The following is a 12,142-nucleotide window of genomic DNA, read 5'->3' on the forward strand; positions in this document are numbered from 1 at the left end:
ACACCATCCTCCTCACCCGACTTGAATCCACCTTTAACGTTACCGGCACTGCCCTCTCTTGGATTAAATCATACCTCTCTGACAGACGCCAGTTCATCTCCATCAATAACTGCAAATCCCCCACTGCTCCCCTCCCCCATGGTGTCCCCCAAGGTTCAGTTCTTGGCCCCCTCCTCTTCATCCTCTACCTGTCCCCCCTCGGTCACTTAATCCGCCGTCATGGTCTCCAATTCCACTGCTTCGCCGATGACATCCAGCTTTTCATCTCCACCAAGTCCGTCTCCACCGACACCCACTCTATCCTGACAAACTGCATCACTGAAATAAAATCCTGGCTTCAAATCAACTTCCTCAAGCTTAACGGTGATAAATCTGAAATAATCATCATTGGCCCAAAAACGCTCACAAAATCCACCCATAACTTTGCCCTCAACATCGACGGTATCCCAGTATCCACCTCCCCTCACATCCGGAATCTTGGCGTCATCTTTGACCAAACCCTTTCCTTCGACAAATACACTAAACAGATCACAAAGTCAGCCTTCTTTCACCTGAAAAACATTGCTCGTCTCCGCTCATCCCTCTCCTCCACGGCTGCAGAAACCCTCATTCACGCCTTCATCACCTCCCGTCTGGACTACTGCAATAGCCTCCTCTATGGTTCACCCTCAAAAATCACCAATAAACTCCAATACATTCAGAACTCCGCTGCCCGTCTACTCACCCATTCCCGGACCCGTGACCACATCACCCCCGTCCTTTACAAGCTTCACTGGCTCCCCATCCCCCAGAGAATCCAGTGCAAAATCCTCCTCTTGACATACAAAGCCCTCCATAACCTGGCCCCATCCTACCTGGCTGACCTCCTCTCCAGACACACTCCCACCCGCAACCTCCGCTCTGCTGGTACCAACCTCCTGACCCCCTCCATCCGGACCAAATTCAGATCCTGGCGGGACAGGGCCTTCTTCATCGCTGCTCCCACCCTCTGGAACTCACTACCTCACACCATCAGAGACTCCTCCTCACTCACCACATTCAAAACATCACTAAAGACCCACCTGTTCAACACTGCATTCAACATTCAACCCACAGCATTTAACCCCTGACTATATCTTCTCCTTCTCCCTCCTTTTGCTTTAAATTTTTCCCCATTTGATTCTTGTCTTTTTGCAATTGTTGTTTTCATGTATTGTTATGCATGATGTTTTCCACTCTGTCAAAGCGCCTTTTTGGGCTTCTGGAAAAGCGCTACACAAAATAAATGAATTATTATTATTATTATTAATAAATATCGGGTAAATCTAATATCTGGATATTTATATCGAATAAATATCTGCTAAATCTAATATCTGGACATTATCTAATAAATATCTGGTAAATCTAATATCTGGATATTATCTAATAAATATCTGGTAAATCTAATATCTGGATATTATCTAATAAATATCTGGAAAATCTAATATCTGTATATTATCTAATAAATATCTGGTAAATCTAATATCTGGATATTATCTAATAAATATCTGGTAAATCTAATATCTGGATATTATCTAATAAATATCTGGTAAATCTAATATCTGGATATTATCTAATAAATATCTGGTGAATCTAATATCTGCATATTATCTAATAAATATCTGGTAAATCTAATATCTGAATATTATCTAATAAATATCTGGTAAATCTAATATCTGGATATTATCTAACAAATATCTAGTAAATCTAATATCTGTATATTATCTAATAAATATCTGGTAAATCTAACATCTGGATATTATCTAACAAATATCTGGTAAATCTAATATCTGGATATTATCTTATAAATATCTGGTAAATCTAATATCTGGATATTATCGAATTAATATCTGGTAACTCTAATATCTGGATATTATCTAATTAATATCTGGTAAATCTAATATCTGGATATTATCTAATAAATATCTGGTAAATCTAATATCTGGATATTATCTAATAAATATCTGGTAAATCTAATATCTGGATATTATCTAATAAATATCTGGTAAATCTAATATCTGGATATTATCTAATAAATATCTGGTAAATCTAATATCTGGATATTATCGAATAAATATCTGGTAAATCTAATATCTGGATATTATCTGATAAATATCTGGTAAATCTAATATCTGGATATTATCTAATAAATATCTGGTAAATCTAATATCTGGATATTATCTAATAAATATCTCGTAAATCTAATATCTGGATATTATCTAATAAATATCTGGTAAATCTAATATCTGGATATTATCTAAAAATTATCTGGTAAATCTAATATCTGGATATTATCTAATAAATATCTGGTAAATCTAATATCTGGATATTATCTAATAAATATCTGGTAAATCTAATGTCTGAATATTATCTAATAAATATCTGGTAAATCTAATATCTGGATATTATCTCATAAATATCTGGTAAATCTAATATCTGGATATTATCTAATAAATATCTGGTAAATCTAATATCTGGATATTATCTAATAAATATCTGGTAAATCTAATATCTGGATATTATCTAATAAATATCTGGTAAATCTAATATCTGGATATTATCTAATAAATATCTGGTAAATCTAATATCTGGATATTATCTAATAAATATCTGGTAAATCTAATATCTGGATATTATCTAATAAATATCTGGTAAATCTAATATCTGCATATTATCAAATAAATATCTGGTAAATCTAATATCTGAATATTATCTAATAAATATCTGGTAAATCTAATATCTGGATATTATCTAACAAATATCTGGTAAATCTAATATCTGGATATTATCTAATAAATATCTGGTAAATCTAACATCTGGATATTATCTAACAAATATCTGGTAAATCTAATATCTGGATATTATCTAATAAATATCTGGTAAATCTAATATCTGGATATTATCTAATTAATATCTGGTAACTCTAATATCTGGATATTATCTAATTAATATCTGGTAAATCTAATATCTGGATATTATCTAATAGATATCTGGTAAATCTAATATCTGGATATTATCTAATAAATATCTGGTAAATCTAATATCTGGATATTATTTAATAAATATCTGGTCCTAATATCTGGATATTATCGAATAAATATCTGGTAAATCTAATATCTGGATATTATCTAATAAATATCTGGTAAATCTAATATCTGGATATTATCTAATAAATATCTGGTAAATCTAATATCTGGATATTATCTAATAAATATCTGGTAAATCTAATATCTGGATATTATCTAATAAATATCTGGTAAATCTAATATCTGGATATTATCTAATAAATATCTGGTAAATCTAATATCTGGATATTATCTAATAATTATCTGGTAAATCTAATATCTGGATATTATCTAATAAATATCTGGTAAATATAATATCTGGATATTATCTAATAAATATCTGGTAAATATAATATCTGGATATTATCTAATAAATATCTGGTAAATCTAATATCTGAATATTATCTAATAAATATCTGGTAAATCTAATATCTGGATATTATCTCATAACTATCTGGTAAATCTAATATCTGGATATTATCTAATAAATATCTGGTAAATCTAATATCTGGATATTATCTAATAAATATCTGGTAAATCTAATATCTGGATATTATCTAATAAATATCTGGTAAATCTAATATCTGGATATTATCTAATAAATATCTGGATATTATCTAATAAATATCTGGTAAATCTAATATCTGGATATTATCTAATAGATATCTGGTAAATCTAATATCTGGATATTATCTAATAAATATCTGGTAAATCTAATATCTGGATATTATCGAATAAATATCTGGTAAATCTAATATCTGGATATTATCTAATAAATATCTGGTAAATCTAATATCTGGATATTATCTAATAAATATCTGGTAAATCTAATATCTGGATATTATCTAATAAATATCTGGTAAATCTAATATCTGGATATTATCTAATAAATATCTGGTAAATCTAATATCTGGATATTATCTAATAATTATCTGGTAAATCTAATATCTGGATATTATCTAATAAATATCTGGTAAATATAATATCTGGATATTATCTAATAAATATCTGGTAAATATAATATCTGGATATTATCTAATAAATATCTGGTAAATCTAATATCTGAATATTATCGAATAAATATCTGGTAAATCTAATATCTGGATATTATCTCATAACTATCTGGTAAATCTAATATCTGGATATTATCTAATAAATATCTGGTAAATCTAATATCTGGATATTATCTAATAAATATCTGGTAAATCTAATATCTGGATATTATCTAATAAATATCTGGTAAATCTAATATCTGGATATTATCTAATAAATATCTGGATATTATCTAATAAATATCTGGTAAATCTAATATCTGGATATTATCTAATAGATATCTGGTAAATCTAATATTTGGATATTATCTAATAAATATCTGGTAAATCTAATATCTGGATATTATCTAATAAATATCTGGTAAATCTAATATCTGGATATTATCTAATAAATATCTGGTAAAGCTAATATCTGGATATTATCTAATAAATATCTGGTAAATCTAATATCTGGATATTATCTCATAAATATCTGGTAAATCTAATATCTGGATATTATCTAATAAATATCTGGTAAATCTAATATCTGGTAAATCTAATATCTGGATATTATCTAATAAATATCTGGTAAATCTAATATCTGGATATTATCTAATAAATATCTGGTAAATCTAATATCTGGATATTATCTAATAAATATCTGGTAAATCTAATATCTGGATATTATCTAATCAATATCTGGTAAATCTAATATCTGGATATTATCTAATAAATATCTGGTAAATCTAATATCTAGATATTATCTAATAAATATCTGTTAAATCTAATATCTGGATATTATCTAATAAATATCTGGTAAATCTAATATCTGGATATTATCTAATAAATATCTGGTAAATCTAATATCTGGATATTATCTAATAAATATCTGGTAAATCTAATATCTGGATATTATCTAATAAATATCTGGTAAATCTAATATCTGGATATTATCTAATAAATATCTGGTAAATAACCCTGGTGTTGGGCTAGCGGCTAGGGTGCCAGCTTAGGATCCCAGGATCCTGGGTTCGAATCCTGGTCGATCGCTGAATTAACGCCAGGGGGGTTGACTCAGCCTGTCATCCTTCCGAGGTCGGCTAATTGAGTACCAGTTCACTGGTAATTCCCTGCTTGTCGTAAAAGGTGACAAAAAGGGTTGGCGGCAGGAAGGGCATCCGGCCGTAAAACATTGCTTCAAAAAGGGGACCAAAAAACAACAACAACCACGGTCCCCGAAAAAGGCCAACCCCCGCTTTGCGGGGAAAAATGGCCTCTAAATGTGGTTATTATTATTATTATAAATATCTGGTAAATCTAATATCTGAATATTATCTAATAAATATCTGGTAAATCTAATATCTCGATATTAGATTTCTTAAAGAGATTCTTCACCATTGAGAGATGATAGGGGCAAAAGCGATATCCAGTATAGTGTAGCGGCTACCGCTGGGTTTTCACAATCGCCTTGCACCTATCAAGGACGCGGAGCGATCACCATGCCGGGCTCGTCCAGGACGCCCGGGCAGGCTCGCCCTCAACTTGCCAGGCCGCAGCCAGGACGCTGGGCCACGCCCCCTCTCGCCTTTCCTGGGCAAACGCTCCAGGATAATATGTATATATATTGCTGCCCGATAAACGGGCTTTTCAGAGTGCCTGAGTGTTTGGTTTGATTAAAGCAACTCGGATGAATTCCAGCTTTTTGTCGCGTCCATTCTTCCGATCGACGTGGGAGCCCCAGCTCCTTCATTGGTGACCTACCGACATGGACACGGCAGTCGCCCTTAAACTGCCTACCTTCTGGGAGGCTCACGCGGCGGTTTGGTTCGCACAGGCGGATTCCCTGTTCGCCCTGCGAGGCATCACGGCCGACGACACCCGCTTCCACCATGTGGTAGCAGCGCTCGGTTCAGCCACCGCGGCCCGCGCCCTGAGCCTCCTCGAGAGCCCGCCAGCCGCTGACAAATACGGCGCGATTAAGAAGCTTCTCCTCGACGCTTTCGCCCTCCCATCGGCGGAACGCGCACGGCGCCTGCTCGACCTGCCCGAGCTCGGCGACACGCGCCCTTCCGAGCGAATGGACTACATGCTTTCACTGCTCGGCGAGCACTCTCCGGCTTTCCTGTTCCGGGAGCTGTTCCTCCGTCAGCTGCCTAACCCGGTACGCCTCGCCCTGGCAAGCACGACGATCACAGATCCCCGGGCCCTTGCCAGAGAAGCCGACAAGATCTCCGCCGCAGGTCAGCGCATCGCAGCGGCGACATGGGACCCACCGCCGTCCGACGCAACACCCATGGCGCCCGAGCACCCGGCACGGTCGACGACCGAACTGCCGACGCAATTGGCGGCCGCTACACCGAGCCGACCACCTCCAGCACGACGACCGGGGCCTCCACCTGACCAAGCGTGGTGTTACTATCATGCCAGGTTCGGACAGAAGGCCCGGACATGCCGACCCCCGTGCACCTTCGGCAGGCCGGGAAACGGCCGGGCCGGCGTTCATTACCAGCCATGAGCGCCGGCCACACGGGCAACTTACTGTTCATCACGGATAAAGCGTCCGGACGGCGCTTCCTGTGCGACACCGGCGTCCAACTGAGCGTCATACCCGCCTCTGACCAGGACAGGCAGTCCGCGGTTTGCGGCCACTCCTTGGTTGCGGCCAACGGATCGACCATCCGCACCTTCGGCCCGCGCAACGTCACCCTCTGCTTCGGCGGCCAACGCTTTGCTTGGACGTTTGTAACCGCAAACGTGCCCATGGCTCTGCTAGGCGCCGACTTCCTCTGCGCACACGGACTGCTGGTGGACGTCCAACGGCGTCGTTTAATCAACGCCGAAACCTTCAGCTCCCTGGTATGCACATTGAGCAGCTCCGCGCCGACCGAGCTGGCATGCGCCGTGCCGGCGGCGAACGAGTTTGCTCGCCTGCTCACGGAGTTCCCGGCCCTCACGCGGCCGACGTTTTCGGCCGTCGCAGTACGGCATGGGATCGAGCACCACATACCAACCACGGGCCCGCCGGTCTACGCCAGGGCCCGCCGCCTCGACCCAGCCAAGCTCGCCGTGGCGAAGGCCGAATTCGACGCGTTGGAGCACCTCGGCATCGTGCGGCGCTCCGATAGCGCGTGGGCCTCGCCACTGCACATCGTGCCAAAGCTGGGGGGTGGATGGCGCCCGTGTGGCGACTACCGCCGTCTCAATGACGCTACCACCCCCAACAGGTACCCGATCCCGCATATCCAAGACTTCTCCGCCCGTCTGGCGGGACGGGTCATTTTTTCGAAAATTGATCTCATACGGGGATATCACCAGGTACCTGTCAGGGCGGCCGACGTCCCTAAAACGGCAGTCATCACGCCGTTCGGCTTATTCGAATTCTTGCGGATGCCGTTTGGTCTCAAGAACGCGGCTCAGGCGTTCCAGCGCTTGATGGACGGCGTGCTGCGTGACCTGCCGTTCCTTTTCGTTTACCTGGACGACATCCTCGTCGCCAGCACGTCCCGGGCCGAGCACCTCCTCCACCTCCGAACACTGTTCGGGCGCCTCAGCGAGCACGGCCTCATCGTTAACCCGGCCAAATGCCACTTCGGCACGACGGCCATTGATTTTTTGGGCCACCACATCACCAAGAATGGGGCCGTGCCGCTGCCAACCAAGGTCGAGGCCATCACCACGTTCCCGCGTCCCCGCACCATAAAGGCCCTGCAGGAATTCCTGGGAATGGTGAATTTTTATCACCGCTTCGTGCCCCGCGCTGCTCAACTCATGCGGCCCCTCTACGAAGCCCTCCGGGGCAAGCCGGCCAAGTACGACATCGCCTGGTCCGCAGCAATGGATGCGGCCTTCCAAAGCTCAAAGCGGGCCCTCGCCGACGCAACACTGCTCGCTCACCCGGTGCTCAACGCTCCCATCGCCCTCAACACGGATGCCTCCGACTATGCGGTGGGCGCCGTACATGAGCAATGGGTGAACGGGGTTTGGCAGCCACTCGCTTTTTTCAGCCGGCAGCTCCGGCCGAACGAGCTCAAATACAGCACGTTTGACCGGGAGCTCCTCGGTCTACACCTGGCCGTCCGCCATTTCCGCCACGTCCTGGAGGGCCGACCTTTCACGGCGTTCGTCGACCAGAAGCCGTTGGTTTACGCCATGGCCAAGGTCATGGAGCCGTGGTCGGCCCGCCAACAGCGCCACCTCTCCGCCGTGTCGGAGTTTACCACGGACATCCGGCACGTCGCCAGCAAAAACAATGCCGTGGCCGACTGTCTTTCCCGGGCCAGCGCGAACGCGGTCCACCTGGGCGTGGACTTTGCGCTTATGGCGGCGGACCAAACCACCGACACCAAGGTGCAAGCCCTCCGGGCGGCGGACACGGGCCTCCGCCTGGCCGACATCCCCTTCGCGGACACTGTCCTGCTCTGCGACGTCTCCCAAGGCCAGCCTCGCCCCATCGTGCCCGTCACCTGGCAACGCCGCATCTTCGCCTCCCTCCACGGCCTTTCCCACCCGGGCCGGAAAGCTTCCCAGAAGCTGGTGTCGGCGCGATTCGTCTGGCACGGCCTTCGTCGGGACGTCCGCGATTGGACCAGCACCTGCACGGCCTGCCAACGGGCCAAGGTCCACCGACACACCCAGGCCCCGCTGGCACCTTTCACCGTGCCCGAACGACGTTTCGACCACGTCAACGTGGATCTGGTGGGCCCCCTCCCCCCGTCACGGGGGTTCACACACCTGCTCACCATGGTGGACAGGACCACCAGGTGGCCGGAGGCCGTTCCCCTCGTCTCCACCACCACCGCCGACATGGCGCAGGCTTTCATCGCCACCTGGGTCGCCCGCTTCGGCGCACCGGCGGACATCTCGTCGGACCGCGGACCACAGTTCACCTCCGAGCTGTGGGGCGCGGTCGCCCGCAACCTGGGGGTCAAGCTCCACCGTACTACGGCCTACCACCCCCAAGCAAACGGGTTGTGCGAGCGATTCCACCGCTCCATGAAGGCCGCGCTCATGGCCGGCCTTCAAGACGGCGGTTGGGCCGACCGGCTGCCGTGGGTCCTTTTGGGCCTCCGCACGGCCCCCAAGGAGGACCTCCAGGCATCCACCGCCGAGCTGGTCTATGGCCAGGCGCTACGCGTCCCGGGCGAATTCGTGCCCGACGCTACCAGTCCCTGGTCCGCAGCTCACCAGCGCTCGGACCTCCAGGAGGCCGCCCGACGGTTTGCCCCCGTGCCAACATCCCACCACGGTGACCCCCAGTCCTACGTCCCCCCAGCACTTCGCACAGCGGAGTATGTTTTTGTGCGTCACGACGCACATCGGGGGCCACTCCAGCCGCCGTACGACGGGCCCTTCCGGGTGCTGCGACGGGACGACAAGTCGTTCGTCATCAACATCGGCGGCAGGTCGGACCGGATTGCGGTGGACCGCCTCAAGCCGGCGCAGGTGGACGTCGACCACCCACCACGGGTGGCCCTTCCGCCGCGGCGAGGCCGCCCCCCGTCCATGGTGCCCCCCACTCGACCGCCCACCACCACACCGAACCCCCTCCCACGACCCGCCAGGGGTCGCTTCGGCCGGGTCATCAGGACCCCCCTCAAATTGACCCTGCCGGTGCAAGTCGATTCTGGGGGGACGTGTGTAGCGGCTACCGCTGGGTTTTCACAATCGCCTTGCACCTATCAAGGACGCGGAGCGATCACCATGCCGGGCTCGTCCAGGACGCCCGGGCAGGCCCGCGCTCAACTTGCCAGGCCTCGGTCGGGACGCCCGGGCATGCCCGGGCAGGCTCGCCCTCAACTTGCCAGGCCGCAGCCAGGACGCTGGGCCATGCCCCCTCTCGCCTTTCCTGGGCAAACGCTCCGGGATAATATGTATATATATTGCTGCCCGATAAACGGGCTTTTCAGAGTGCCTGAGTGTTTGGTTTGATTAAAGCAACTCGGATGAATTCCAGCTTTTTGTCGCGTCCATTCTTCCGATCGACGTGGGAGCCCCAGCTCCTTCAATAGCACGATATTTCAAAAAGTTGTGGATGAATAATATCAAAACTTGGTGGATGAGTTGATTCGGTGACAAAAACAAGCTGATTAGATTTTGGTTCAGGTCCAAATCCAGATCCGGCCTATCAGTGGGATACAATGCATAAACTGTTCAGCCTGGCGGAGGTATGCTTTCATATACTGCTGTTCTAGTTTACGGTGAGTAGTATACCTATTGGACTTTCTGCTAATCTTCGACAACTGTGACTGATTAGACGATTCAAAAGACGACGAGGAAGATTCCTTTGCCCAAATCAACATGATAAGATGGCATAAAAAGGAGGGATCTCAATCAGGATGACCATCTGCAAATATAACAAATTAAAAATATATTGTTACGGCCCGGGGTTCAGGTCTACTATGAGGGGGTTAGCCTCCGTTCCCCCCGAACGCACCGGACCTGAGGGTGCCGCGCACTAGTAACTTCGTACTTCGGCAGGTTGCGAACCAGCAACTACGAACGCCAATTGGTCCGTCACGTGATAGCAGGATCCAAACGTCTAACACCGCTTACCTGTACCACGTGACGGTTTCAATCGGGGAACGTACCTGTCTCCGGCGGTACCACTTGTGTTCCTGGATGGAAATTTAGACGGCCGAGCAATCGTTTGTACCCGCCGGGCTGATGCCAATTTTGTTACGGCTGATCGCTACTCTGGGTGCGAGCAATGGCAGATCAATGAAAGAAAGGACATTCTTGGACAGGGGGAAAAGGAAATTTTTTAACGATTCGATTTATTTACAAGTATTTACAGTGAAACTTATCGATAGTAAAGAAAAATGGACAAGAGGCAGAAACTTAGCTTCATCTATGCCTTATGACGATCACTACGAATAAACACAACAAGGGCGCCCAGCACACATTCACGGGGTTGGGGTTGGGGGGGGGGGGGGGGGAACGAACATTGGGATCCTGTTAGCAAAATGGCCACGATGTTAACAGATGCTTCTCCTCGCGACGACCTTTGTCTTGATGTCGCCACCGAGCATCCCAAGTGGGTAAAGGCGATCCCCAGCATGAATTTGAGCAGGTAAAGGCAATCCTCAGCACGAAATTGAGCAGGTAAAGGCGACCCTCAGCACAAACATGAGCAGGTAAAGGCAATCCTCAGCACGAACCTGAGCAGGTAAAGGTGATCCTTAGCACAAACTTGAGCAGGCAAAGGCGATCCCCAGCACGAACACGAGCAGGCAAAGGCGACCCCTAGCACGAACTTGAGCAGGTAAAGGCGATCCTCAGCACGAACTTGAGCAGGTAAAGGTGATCCTCAGCACGAACTTGAGCAGGTGAGTGCATCGGGAACCATGCAGGTAAGAGCCAGTACACGTGGAGAGAGAGCACGTCATGATCTTGTGCAGTATAAGAGTACGTCCTGGCCTCGTGCAGAGTAAGAGTACATCGTGGCCTCGTGCAGAGTAAAAGTACGCCCTGGCCTCGTGCAGAGTAAGAGTACGCCCTGGCCTCGTGCAGACTAAGAGTACGCCCTGGCCTTGTGCAGCAAGTGAGTCCATCGTGCACACATGCAGCGAGAGAGAGATAGATCGATCGGCCGGCCGGCCACGTGCACAGAGAGCAAAAAAAAAAAACACATGCGGAGCGAACAAAGTCCCAGGCCTTTCTATCCAGCAGAGAGCGTCATGTAGGCATATGCAGAGAGAACAAGTCCAAGGCCTTCCTATCCAGCAGAGAGCATCATGCAGGCACGTGAAAAGAGAGAGGGTCTGGCCAAGAGAGAGAGAGGCACGTGTGCACGGCCTTTTTGTGTGTCCCTGGATTCGTCGCCCCGATCGCTACGGATGGACCGACTGACATGGACTGACATCGCTGCTCTACTAATGCTGCTCTGTGCTTGATTCCTGCCTAGCGGAAGTGTAGTTCTAACGGCGGGGAGAATGCAATGAAAATGTATCTAAGTTGAACCCAGGTGTTATGCTCTCTCTAACCACTGAGAGGTGTCTATAAGAACTCGGACGACCATCGCTCCGAAAC

At 46.3% G+C, this 12,142-nt stretch overlaps 2 protein-coding genes across 2 annotated transcripts in view; both read left to right on the forward strand.

Annotated features, from left to right (window-relative positions):
* ZNF575 (zinc finger protein 575) overlaps nucleotides 1-12,142 on the forward strand; it is a 686,770-nt gene that overhangs the window by 597,174 nt on the left and 77,454 nt on the right. The gene's annotated exons all lie outside the window — the stretch shown is intronic.
* The window catches only part of LOC137437721 (uncharacterized), a 71,311-nt gene that overhangs the window by 54,418 nt on the left and 4,751 nt on the right, over nucleotides 1-12,142 (forward strand). The gene's annotated exons all lie outside the window — the stretch shown is intronic.

This window comes from Myxine glutinosa, chromosome 1, assembly GCF_964187855.1.
Source record: "Myxine glutinosa chromosome 1, kmMyxGlut1.1, whole genome shotgun sequence".
Taxonomy (NCBI): Eukaryota; Metazoa; Chordata; class Myxini; order Myxiniformes; family Myxinidae; genus Myxine; species Myxine glutinosa.